The sequence below is a fragment of the Geotrypetes seraphini genome, chromosome 1 (genome assembly GCF_902459505.1).
Source record: "Geotrypetes seraphini chromosome 1, aGeoSer1.1, whole genome shotgun sequence".
NCBI lineage: Eukaryota > Metazoa > Chordata > Amphibia > Gymnophiona > Dermophiidae > Geotrypetes > Geotrypetes seraphini.
Genome location: NC_047084.1, coordinates 401,531,389 through 401,544,614, shown reverse-complemented (window position 1 = coordinate 401,544,614; position 13,226 = coordinate 401,531,389). Strand labels below are relative to the sequence as shown.

Sequence of the window (13,226 nt, the reverse complement as noted above, 5' to 3'; positions counted from 1 at the left end):
TTAAATATTCTTAAAAAATGAAGACAACACTGCAGTCACTACCTTAAGAACATAAGAACATAAGAAACGCCCTCACCGGATCAGACCGAGGTCCATCTAGTCCGGTGATCCGCACACGCGGCGGCCCATTTAGGTACACCTTTTTGGAGACCTGGATTTACCGTATCCCTCAATATGATATGCAAGAAGGTGTGCATCCAACTTGCGTTTGAATCCCAGAACAGTAGTCTCCTCCACAACCTCCTCCGGGAGTGCATTCCAAGCACCCACCACGCGCTGTGTGAAACAGAATTTCCTGACATTTGTCCTAAGCCTGCTGCCACTCAGTTTCAGTCTATGTCCTCTTGTCCTCGTCACATCAGAATATTTAAGTAATGCTTATTTTTGGTCTATTTTATCAAATCCTTTTAATATTTTAAAAGTCTCTATCAAATCCTTCACACTCATGAGTTGTTCTATTAAGAACTAGTTTATGCTAAAACTGTACATTTCTCGAACTGGTGGAATGGGTCCTGTAGAAATACATTATTCATATAAAGCTATTCTCACATGCTCCCAGGCCTATTTAACAGCATCAACAGATCCAAATGTACAAAAAGTATCCACTTTCATTATTACATGTAGTCAAGCACAACATGCAGAAGAGTGAAAATCCAACTGTAGCACAGAAAAGGAACCATAAGAAAATGCAAAACAGGAGAAAAAGCTCTATAATGAATTGGATCGGCAAACAAGAAAAAACAACTGGCAAATGTGCATATACAGTGGGAAATATAATGTGTCACTCTAAGAACTCTATATGGATCAAACCCAGACACATGAATGGTTAGAAATACAAGAACTGCAACTATTAGCCTAGGACAGTAGATTAGCAAGCACAGAAAAAAAACTGCTACAACAGACATCTGTGGGTTCTGTATAAAAAGAACTGGAAATGGTTACTCATTTTGTAGCATTGGGATCATGACTGTAAGAGAATCATGATGAGAACATCCCCAACCTGACTGATAAAAAACTGAATGCAAGGTAGCAGGTGTGGCAGAGACCCTGTGCAGCGTAACAGGAACCCTGTGCCAGATGCCCAGCTAGCCCCTACACCCGGTTCTCAATATAGATCTTTGCCTAAAACTTCCCAGAGAGGAAAGCCTCAAAGTTTTAGAACACCTAGGTTTGATTTGTGCCTTTAAGAAACCATAGCACAGAATCTAAGATAAAGAATGACTGGCCCTTTAAGAAATTGCCTGAGACTGCTAAAGGGGAGGGACAAGGTGATTCAGAGCCCTTTATCTCCCATAGCTTGCCAGATGATAGAGGCGGGACGAGTAGGAAACTACATACCAGCACCATACTATGAAATGGAGAATGTGACTCTCGAGAAGGAAACACCAGCAGAAGAAAGTTTCCCAGATCATGTAATGAAGTGGGAGGACTCAGCAACAGTGGCGTACCAAGGGGGGGGCGGGGGGGAAATCCGCCCCGGGTGCAGCCTTAGGGGGGGTGCACAGCCAGCCCGGTCCCTATTGCGCTCCCACCCTCCCAGTGAGAGCAGCAAACCTAACCTCTAGTAGCGTCGGCTGCTTGGCGGCTTTCTTCTCCCTCTGCCGCGTCACTGATGACATCATCAGCAACGCTGCACCAGCAGGAGAAAGCCGTGAAGCAGCCAATGCTACTGGAGGGAGGTTTGCTGCTCTCGCTGGGAGGGTCAGAAAGGTTCACTTGGGGGGGGAGGATAGGAGGGTCAGCGGGGGTTCGGCTAGGAGGGGAGAGAAGCGGTCTGCCTCTGGTGCTCCAAGGCCTAGTGCCATTATCTTCTTCGGGCAGCAGCAGCGTTTACAATTTGCTGCTGTTGCCGGCTTCAGGTCTTCCTCTCTGCCGGGTCCTGCCTACTTCCTGTTTTCATGAAGACAGGACCCGACAGAGAGGAAGGCCTGAAGCCGGCAATAGCAGTGAATTGTGAATGCTGCTGCTGCCCGAAGAAGTTCAAGTTTCAAGTTTATTAGGATTTTATATACCGCCTATCAAGGTTATCTAAGCGGTTTTTACAATCAGGTACTCAAGCATTTTCCCTATCTGTCCGGGTGGGCTCACAATCTATCTAATGTACCTGGGGCTATGGAGGACACCAGGCCTTGGGTGACAGAAGGAGGAAAGGGAGCAGAGGGGGAGAGAATTGGGGAGAGCAGGGGGGAAGGAGAGGAGACAGATACCAGACCAATGGGGTGAAAGGAGAGATGGAAAGGGGAGGCAGTTTCTGGAAGGGGCATAGAAGGAGAGAAGATGCCATATAGGGGCAGAGAGATGGCAGACAGTGGATGGAAGGAAGAGAGTAACAAGCAGTTGAGGAAAGCAAAAACCAGAGAAGACTAAGGTAGAATAAAAATTTTCTATTTATTTATTGCTTTAGGAGACATGTGTCACTGTTTCTGTGGTTTTGCATTGTATGCAGAGTCCAGCTTCTTGCTGGTTCAATTTAACCTTTGTCTATGTATTTCTATTTTATCCCCCCTTTTACAAAACTGTGGAGCATTTTTTAGCGCCAGCCGTGGTGGTAGCAGCTCTGATGCTCAGAATTCTATGAGCGTCAGAGCTGTTACCACCATGGCTAAAATCCACACTATAGTTTTGTAAAAGGGGGAGGGGTAAGTTTGTGATTACTTATTCCATACTAGGCGAAGGTGTTTTATGTGTTCTGTGTATTCGAAAGGCATGGTTTTCTGTTAGGATTGACTGCAGGATTGATCTGTATTAGTCTGGCTTGTTTAGTTTTACAATGGGTGTATTGCTGTTGTACTTCTTACTGCAGTATGTAAGATGCTGCCTTTTCCTAGGTACTCATATGTGACATGTGGCTTGTTACTAAAAATCATGTTTTTCGTACAGATGGGGGGGGGTGCCAAAAAATGATGGGCCCCGGGTGTCACACATGCTAGGTACGCCACTGCTCAGCAACTTCAATGCTTGAAGAAGCTGAGAGTATGGAACTGTAACCTCTGTTCCACACAGGTCAGAAATAGGTGTTTCAAGTTTAAGCAGCAGTGCTTGTGTCTTTTTGTTTATCTGGCTGCTTGAGAAAGAAAAGTGTTTGTTTTCTTGAGAGGCTGGAAGCCAGGTAAAAATTTACAAGGACTGTGTTTTAATAAAAGATTAACGTTTGCTCATGTGTTTAAGTGCGGATTAGTAGCTCTGCTGGGTAGCACAGAATGTGGTTTTGTGTTTGTTTGTTTTTTCCCTTTTTGAAAGTGTAAGCCTGAGGGAGGGCTGACTGACCTGAACTGTAAGATAAGCAAACCTGCTTAAGAAGTTCTTATGCTTTTTTCCACCCTGTATTTTTGAATAGGCTGAAGCTGGAAATATAGTATGGCAGGGGTGTCAAATTCAGGCCTGCGGGCCAAATTTGGCCTGCAGGGTGATTTAATTTGGCCCACGAAAAAATACCCTGTTCCTTCTGTCCCTCTATCTCATTTTCCACCATCTCTCTCCCGGCTTCCTGGTCTCACCTTCAAAGCAGCCTGCAGAGGATAGCCATTTGGCTGTAGCGATCCTAGCAGGCTGCCTTAGCCTCCAGAGCATGTTCCTTCTGCCATGGTTCCGTGCGTCAGAGGAGGAGCGAGACCGCATCAGAGGGAACGTGCTGCGGAGGCCGACAGCAACCTGCTAGGATCGCAAAACTTACTGGCGATCCTCTGCACGCTGCTTTGAAGGTGAGACCGGGAAGCCGGAGGACACTAGAAGGAAGGGGTGAAACATGCGGGCCTTCGGGGGGAGCCTGGTGTAGAAGTGTGTGGAGTGAGGGAGGGAAGGAGAGGTCCAAATATGCGTACATATGCTGGACTGAGGGTGGGGAAGAGGGGAAGAAATAATGGGTCTAAAAACAGAGGAGAGGGAGAGAGATGGTGGACGATGGAGGGAGGAAAGGAAAAGAAAGGGAAAGAAGTTGGACCACAAGGGATTATGTGGAGCGGGCGATAGAGATACTGGAAAGGAGGGTCATTGGGAAGAGAAAGGGAGAGATGGTGGTGGTGTGGAAGAAGGGAGAGATGCTTGATGAAAGCGTAGTTGAGAAAAATAGATATGGTGGATCTGGGGATGGTGGGGTCCATTGCTGCAGCTTCGGGGATGGAGACGAAAGAAAGGAAAAATGGCAGACCTCCAGGGAAGGGAACGGAGATGGAAGGGGAGGACAGAGATGGAATATGGACGATTAGCATGGAGAAAGAAGGAAACGACAAATGGGCAGGAGACCCTGGCAAGCGAGTTATCAGAAGATAACCAGAGCCTATACCAACATGATTTGAATAATGACCAGACAACAAAGGTAGAAAAAAATAATTTTATTTTCTATTTTGTGATTACAATATGTCAGATTTGAAATGTGAATCCTGCCAGAGCTGGTGTTAGACAGCAAGCGTGGACTAGAACATAAAAGAGAGAGGAAAAGTATTTTTTATTTATTTTGTTTACATCACAGAGCTGGCATGGGGGTTGGAGAGGTTGTAACCCGTACTTCTACTAAGACTAAGGGGTCCTTTTATTAAGGTGCGCATTTAGCAGATACTAATCTTTAGTGCGCACTAAATCAGTTAGCGTACCTTAAGAAAAGGACCCCTAAGTATCTTAATAAAAAATTTGGCCCACAGCTATGTTATAGATTTCGGTCCCTTATGTGATTGAGTTTGACACCCCTGTTTTATGGACTAAAGTTTTAATATGCTGACTTTGAACATAAGATTTGCCGCTGCTGGGTCAGACCAGTTGTCCATCGTACCCAGCAGTTTGCTCATGCAGCGGCCCTTAAGTCAAAGACCAGTGCCCTCTTTGAGTCTAGCCTTACTTGCATATGTTTTGTTCCAGTAGGAACTTATCCAACTTATAACAGCCTCCGGAAGAGCATTCCAGATTTCTACCACTCTCTGTGTGAAGACCTTCCTTACGTTTGTACAGAATCTTTTCCCTTCTAACTTTAGCGAGTGCCCTCTGGTTCTCTTCGCCTCAAAGAGGGTGAACAATCTCTCCTTCTCTACTAAGTCTATTCACTTCAGTATCTTGAATGGCTCAATCATGTCCCCTCTCAGTCTTCTCTTTTCAAGGGAGAAGAGGCCCAGTTTCTCTAGCCTCTCGTTGTACGGCAACTCCCCCAGTTCCTTAACCATTTTTATCGCTCTTCTCTGGACCCTTTTGAGTAGTACTATGTCCTTTTTCATGTACTGTGACCAGTGCTGGACGCAGTATTCCAGGTGGGGGAATACCATGGCCCAGTATAATGGCATGTTAACCTTTTTAAATCTGTTTGTTAAACAAGATCTTCCTTTGAATGAGTGATACTAAGTTTGTGCTGGACAAAGTACTGGTAAGTGGTTCTAACCAGGACCTGGAACGAACTATCCTTAGGGAAGATTTTGAATTCCTCTGTTTTTCCTTGTTTTTCTTGAATACCCTTTTGGCCATCTGACAAAGATATACCGTATTTTTCGCTCCATAAGAACATAAGATTTGCCGCTGCTGGATCAGACCAGTGGTCCATCGTGCCCAGCAGTCCGCTCACATGGCGGCCCTTAGGTCAAAGGCCAGTGCCCTATTTGAGTCTAGCCTTACCTGTGTACGTTCTGGTTCAGCAGGAACTTATCTAATCTTTTCTTGAATCCCTGGAGAGTGCTTTTCTATATAGTAGCCTCTGGAAGAGCGTTCCAGATTTCTACCACTCTCTGGATGAAGAAGAACTTCCTTATGTTTGTACGGAATCTATCCCTTTTTAATTTTAAAGAGTAATTACAATAGTTTTAAAAAGATTTGGGGGCCATTGATTACATATTCTTTTTTTTTTGTTGTTCAATAAGTTTTTATTGAATTTTCATAAAAGACAGTGATACATAAAGAAGAAAGAAAGAAGAACAAGAGAAATCAACATGTTCTCCAGGACGCTAATGTTCATACAGTACACAATAAGTTCAAGTTCAAGTTTATTTATTCTTGATGAATCGCCTATTTAAATTACTAGGCGATGTACAATAATAATAACATATATTAATAAATTAAACAAATACAATGTTAATGTTGACATAAAAACAAATTTGTTGTTAGTTAAAATTTAACACATTTAACAAACTGAGTGTAAGCATAATTTTAAAATAATTTTGTGGGTAAGACATACAAGACATGTGTGGTTAAGAGGGGGAATAGTTACAATTTTTGATAGAAGAGAAGAAAAAACAAAAAAGGGAAGAACAAGAAGGGGGGTTATAATAGCTGTTTAAAAAAAAAAAAAAAAAAGGTAACGATTAAAAAATAATCGATTTTTTTAGTGTCCTAAGATCCATACGCATCTTTAAAGAGAAAGGTTTTTAACGTTTTTTTAAACAGTGTTAGGTCTTTTAGTTCTCTAATGTATTGTGGTAAAAGATTCCATGATTGTGGGGCCATAACAGAGAACATGTCGTGTCTTCTAGTTCCTATCATTTTAATTGAAGGCACGGAAAGAAGATTAAATTAAGATGAACGAAGTGATCGTGTTGTACTATATGGGATAAGCCATCTGTTAATAAATTGGGGTTCATTAAAATTTAAAGCTTTAAACACCAAAAGCAGTAATTTAAAGGTGATGCGATGGCTTATCGGAAGCCAATGGGATTTAATCAGCAGTGGGGTAACATGATCATATTTTTTAGCTTTGTAAATTAGTTTCACAGCGGTATTTTGTATAAGTTGCAGCCTTCTTTTTTCTTTTTGTGTTACGTTTATAAGAAGGGAATTGCAGTAATCTAATTTAGACATTATTAGGGAATGAATGAGAATATTAATGGATTCTGGTTGTAAGAATTTTGCAAGAGAGCGAATTAATCGAAGTTTATAAAAACATGATTTAACGATATTGTTAATATAGTTGTGATATGTGAGCTTATCATCTATCAAAACTCCTAGTATTTTTAAAGAAGTGACCTGTTCTAAATCAGTATTATTGATAGAGATTGGAGATCTTAATGTTATATCTTTTTTCCAAGGGAAAAGCATCGATTTTGTTTTATTAATATTTAATGATAGTTTATTTGTATTTAGCCAATTTTTTATTGTTACAAGTTTATTGTTAATTGCTGCGATGTCGTCATTACTATCTGGATCCAATGGATGAATTAGCTGAATATCATCTGCATAGACGAAAGCTGTAAAACCTAGAGATTGGGCTATGTTTAAAAGTGGTGAAAGAAATATATTGAAAAGAAGAGGAGATAGTATTGAGCCTTGTGGGATACCATAATCTAATGAGTAACTCTTGGATGTACTATCGTTAAATCTAACAAAGGAAGAACGGCTTAACAAAAAGGAAGTGAACCATTCAAGAACTTGATCTATGATTCCAATAGATTTTAGTCGATTAAGTAACAAGTAATAAGTAACAAGATTAAGTAATAAGTCGATTAAGTAACAAGTAACAAGTAATAAGAATGCAGTCAAACATGCATCATGAAACTGCACACATGAGCAACAAATATGCATCATGAAACTGCACACATGAGCGACAATAATATACTGTAATTATATAGAAAACTTAAATAAAATTAAAAATGAAATTTAAATCCTGGCAGCATAGTCCAACACATAAGACCAAATTTGTTTATAGGAGGTGAAAGACAGGCTATCCTTTTCTGCTATTGACTTTTCGTATTTGGCATATAAACACACAGTATTCCACCATTCATGGTAATGTAGTGTGGAAAAGTCCTTCCAATGTGATAAAACAGTTTTAACAGCAATTAACAAGAAACTATACAGAAGTCTTTGGGCACCTCTATCCAGTTTAGAAGTTAAAGCTGCACCACCCATAACAATAACAGAATAATCAAGAGGGTCAGTAATAGGCAAAATGTCACAAATGGTGGACCAAATTTGGGACCAGAAGGGCTGTAATAAATTACAGGAGAATAACATATGATTTAAAGTACCTATATGAGTAGAACAAGACCAGCATAAGTTAGAGACATCAGAAGATACTTTTGACAGTTTATATGGCGTCCAATATGCTCTATGGTACAAATATAATACTAATTGTTTAATAAAGGCCGCATGTAGCGCCCCAAAAGAATTAAGCCAGTGTGTCTCCCAGTCAACAGGCGATAGGGAGAGTGATGTATCTTGAGCCCAAATATCGTACAATGTATTAGGGCATTGGAATTTGGATTTTTTAATCAGTTTGTACCATTTTGAAGCTTCACACAGTTTTCCACTAAACATTGTACACCACTCAAGAATGGTAGGCAAGTCATGGGTTATAGAAACCTTATTGAAAAAAGATTGAATACTATGTCGCAATTGGAACCATTAAAAGAACTGTGTTGTTGGTATGTTATAGGTAGAGGATAATTCAGCAAAAATAGCCAATGTCTTATTGGTCATGACATGTGAGATGGACCATATACCAGTTTTGATCCAAGATTTCCATTCAACATGTTGACCCTGGATTGTAACGTGTGGATTGAGCCATATGGGAGCAAGGATAGTAGAATTCCATTTGTTAGACGCTAGTTTGTCAAATTCATTTATTGCCACTATGGTAGAGTTCAGTATCAAATTGTCACGTATGATGGAAACAGGTATTGTAAAGGGAGCGTATTTTAGAAAGGTCATATTGTACAACTGATGCTCCAATTGTAGCCAAGGAGGAATGATCTGATGCTCAGCTTCTAAGAGCCATTTAGACCCTTGCCTGCTTAAAAAGGCGATATGATAATCGTATAAGTTGGGGAAATTCACACCACCATTACACTTAAAAGTTTTTAACTTCTTTAGAGCTATACAAGGCGTTTTATGGTTCCATAGTGTGACATTTCCGCTCCCCGAGACGGTCATGTCAGAGCAAAACCCCGGTCTCAAGCTCTTACTCGAGACCAGGCTCTCTCTGAAAAGGATCAGCAAGAAGATCCTGAAAGCCCAGCTGCCTATCCGGAGCCTTCTAACCTAGAGCAGTGCCCAGAATATAGGATAACTCCACGGACCAGGAAAACCTCCAGCCACACTAAGAGATTTAAGCAAGTTCCCAGTGATATTCTGCCCTGTAGCCTGAGGGGGAGCCCAAGAACACACAAGCTAGGCACACAGACACCCAGTGTAGGGCGTGGCCCTAGGCCTTTTAAGCAGCTCTCCAGAGCATTAAAGGAAGCTGCCCAAGAGAGTCTGGCAGAGAGAGTTCTCCGGGCCAGGAAAAGGCCAGACCTCACTCCAGAGCCAATGGAGTGTGAGGCTTCAATACCCCTGGAACCAGCAGAGCAGCTGGACATCCCAGAAAGCATGGACCTGGATGAAGTGTGTATGCCGGAGTCCGTTATGGGAGAAGCCATGGATGTGGGCTTGACAACTTGCCACTAAACACTGCAGGTACGGAGCTGCACAGGAATAATAATGGAGAAGAGTTTAGAAGAACTAAATTTTGATTGTTTGTGAGGTACAAACAAGCTTAGAGCAGGGCTGCACCAGCTTGATTGTTTTGCTACACTGCAGCTGTGCAGAAGCTCAAGGGGAACTACAGGACTGTGAGCTAATTAGGGCTGACACTTTAAGAGCCTGCAGTAAGGTTTTAGTTTTGTCTTTTGGTTCCTGCTTAAAGTTTACTTTATAACCACAAATGCAAATACCTGGTGAAGAAACTGGACTGTGTTGATTGGTAAGCCCAGGACTCAAGCTCACGGCTTGATAATTTCTTAAGAGAGATTACTTGTGCTGTGTTTTTTTTTTTAAGTGACTGTGGGGCAAAGTAGAGAAAGCACTAAGACCTGGACTGGAATTATACTTGCCAGAAAGCTTGCTGTGCTTTCACCGGACCGGGTGAAAGTTAAAAGGATTTCATTTTTTTTTGTTTTTCTTTCTTTGCCCTGTTTTGGAGAAGCCAGGAAACTTGAACTGTAATAACTGCTTATATGATTTCTAGTTGGTGTGTTAAGTGACTAATTAAACTTTACACATTATGTTTGGTTCAACTTGACTCACGGTGCTTTATTTTTGGGGCAAAACCCGGATAGTGAGACACCAGTGAGGTCTCCCCCTTTGGGAGCCGCGTCAAGAGTGTACTACCCCCTATCGGGGGTCTTATTAACCGTACCAAGACCCCGGTAGGTGACAAAATGGTGGCAGTGGTGGGATATTAGCACACTCTACTGGTGGTTTCAAGTTTGAACCTATAAGAAAAAAAAAAAAAAAAAAAAAAAAGTTTTGCAGGTTTTTTTTTGCTTCATGATTTTTCTTTTGGAGTGTTCCTGTGATGCAGGACGACGCTGCAGGAACCGCGCCCAACTAGACTACTGAGGGACCGCCAGGAGGACCAGGCCAGAAGGAAGGGCCCGAGCCGGGAGAGGCAGGACGTACAAGCACAGCCCGAACGACTGGAGGCCAAGGAGGCCTATTAACCAAAGGCCCAGACTCGTCAGTACCTCAGGTAATGAGTACCTAGGGAGGGGACTGACGAGGATACGAGAAGTATCGGCTAGGGTACTCCTCAGGGTTAAACAAAGAGGGATAGTTTCTCTCTCTGGTGAGACCGCACTTGGGTTTCCTTTTTGTTTGTGTTTGTCTTTTTGCACAGATCGGATGATGGACCCGCAACAATTCCTGGCAGTGTTGGCCCAAGAAAGACGTCAACATTCAGAAGACATACAGAATCTAATAAAGGCGAACCAGGAGATGTGGCATTCTGGACAGCAAGCCGCAAGGCGGCAACATGACGAAATCCTATTGGCCATGGGAGAGCAGACCAAAGTCTGGTCGCAGACATTACACCCTACGGTGACCAACCCAGGCGCAGCGAATCCGCTGGGTTCTCCAGCGCAGCCCATGGTAGGACAAATTCCATTACACACATTGAATTTGTGTAAAATTGCTCCTGGGGACGCGCCTGACGAATTTTTAAACGCCTTCGAGCGTATTGCAACAGCAGCCGGATGGCCCCCTGATCAGTGGGCCGTGCGTCTGTTGCCTTGCCTGGCCGGAGAAACTCTATCGGCCTTTCAGACTCTCAGACCTGAGCAAGCTAGTAATTATGCCACAGTAAGAACACACATCTTAGATTACCTAGGATATACCTGTGAACACTACAGACAGAAATTTAGAGCCACAGAGTTACTAGCGAAAGAAAGACCCAAAGCGCTAGTACAGAGACTGTCAAAACTTGCAGAAAGGTGGCTACAGCCTTATCTGGCGGATCCTCGAGCCCTCATTGCGGAGGTTGTGAGGGAGCAGGTACTCGAAGCAGTCCCCAAAGATTTGAGGGGATGGATCCGCAGGAAAGGCTGTCAGACCTTACCATAGTACAGAACATTCACTAATTGGTATGACAACTTCAATTCAATATTTCTTGGATCATCATCAATCGGTGCTTTTAACATCTCTTGATCTCTCAGCAGCGTTTGATACGATTGATCACGAATTACTCCTTGCTAGACTTCAATCTATTGGGGTTATAGATGATGTTCTAGCATGGTTTACATCTTACTTCAGTAATCGCACATCCACAGTAATCTTTAATGATTCTTCTTCTTCAATTTCACAAATATCATATGGGGTTCCTCAGGGATCAATTCTTTCACCTTTACTTTTTAATATATTTTTGGCACCTCTGTTGACATTATGTCAATCTATAGGATTTCATGTTTTTGCCTATGCTGATGATATTCAATTATTGTACCCCCTAAATAATAACAATATAAATGAAATTCTGACAATTAATGAGAAACTGGAGCAAATTCATCATTGGCTGGACAAAAACAGGTTGGCTCTCAATATTAAAAAAACAAACATCATGCTGTTTCCTTGGAAGGAAAACTTTTCTTTAGTTACTCCTATTATGATTCAAAATATTCCTCTTCAATTAGTTAAAAATACTAAAATTCTAGGAGTAATTTTTGATAATAAACTCAATTATCATGATCACATTAGTAGTATTGTTAAAACCACCTTCTATAGATTGCGGAAAATTCGATCTATTTCTAAATTCCTCTGTCCTAGAGCACTTAATATTCTTATTCACTCTCTGGTGATGTCTAAAATCGATTACTGCAATTCACTATTTACAGGAATTACGTTACAAGAAATTAAACGTTTACAAATTATTCAAAATGCTTCTATTAAATTAATAACAAAATCTAAAAAATTTGATCATGTGACACCACTCCTTAAAAAGGCTCATTGGCTTCCAGTCATACACAGAATTACACACAAATTATGTACTATTATCTTTAAAACATTAGAAAATAAGACTCCAGCATTTTTATTCAGACTACTTATTCCATATTCTGTTAAAAGAACTTTAAGATCTAGTGAACGGAATCTTTTATCAATTCCTACGTTAAAAGTAATCGGCACAAGAAGACAATTTATCTTCTCATGTACAGCTCCCCAGATCTGGAATGCGCTTCCTATGTTTTTACGAGAGGAGAAAGTGTTTGGGAAATTTAAAAGCGAATTAAAAACCTTCTTGTTTAAAGACGCATTTGCAAATTAATTAAATTTTATTATACAGTGTTACTCTAGTTAATTATTTTTTACTCATTTTTTAATTTCCTTATGTGTTTTCCCTGTATGTTCTTTCTTTACTATAAAAAATGTATTTCTCTTCCTCTTTCCCTTTGTTTTTGTTATAATTGATAAATTGTATGTAATGTTTTCGTTTTCTTATGTGTATATTTTATTGTACATCGCTTAGAAATCTGATTAAGCGATTCAACAAACAACCTAATAAACTTGAAACTTGAAACTTGAAACTTGTAGAGGCAGCCGAAGCATTTATGGATGCTCAGAACTCTTTTGAGGAAAGGAAGGTGGATAGGCCCAGTAGAGGGGAAACATGGAGAGATCAGCACCCATGGTCAAAGTCACTGGATGCCCGGAACTCTCCCCAGAAGAAAGCGATACCCAGTGCTCCTAGGAGGACAGGGCAGGATGTGAGCCTCCGGTGCTTTAAATGTGGGAAACAGGGGCATACCCAGCGAGATTGTCGGGGGAAAAGAGACCTAGTAGTGATCAGGCCCTCGGGGGTAAACCAGACCGGACCTTATCAGGTACCTATCTCGATAGCTGGGAAGAGAGTCAAAGCGCTAGTAGATACTGGCGCCGAACAATCAGTGATTTCACGCAGACTGTGGAAACAGATTGGGACGGCAGATTATCCTAGAGAAGGTCCCGAATCTGTCACCATTGCCTGCATACATGGCGACTCCAGGGAATACCCTCTTCGCCAAATGCTCATAGAG

At 41.6% G+C, this 13,226-nt stretch overlaps 1 protein-coding gene across 1 annotated transcript in view; it reads right to left on the bottom strand.

Annotated features, from left to right (window-relative positions):
- The window catches only part of LOC117347325 (dynein heavy chain 6, axonemal-like), a 2,502,256-nt gene that overhangs the window by 2,384,981 nt on the left and 104,049 nt on the right, over window positions 1–13,226 (bottom strand).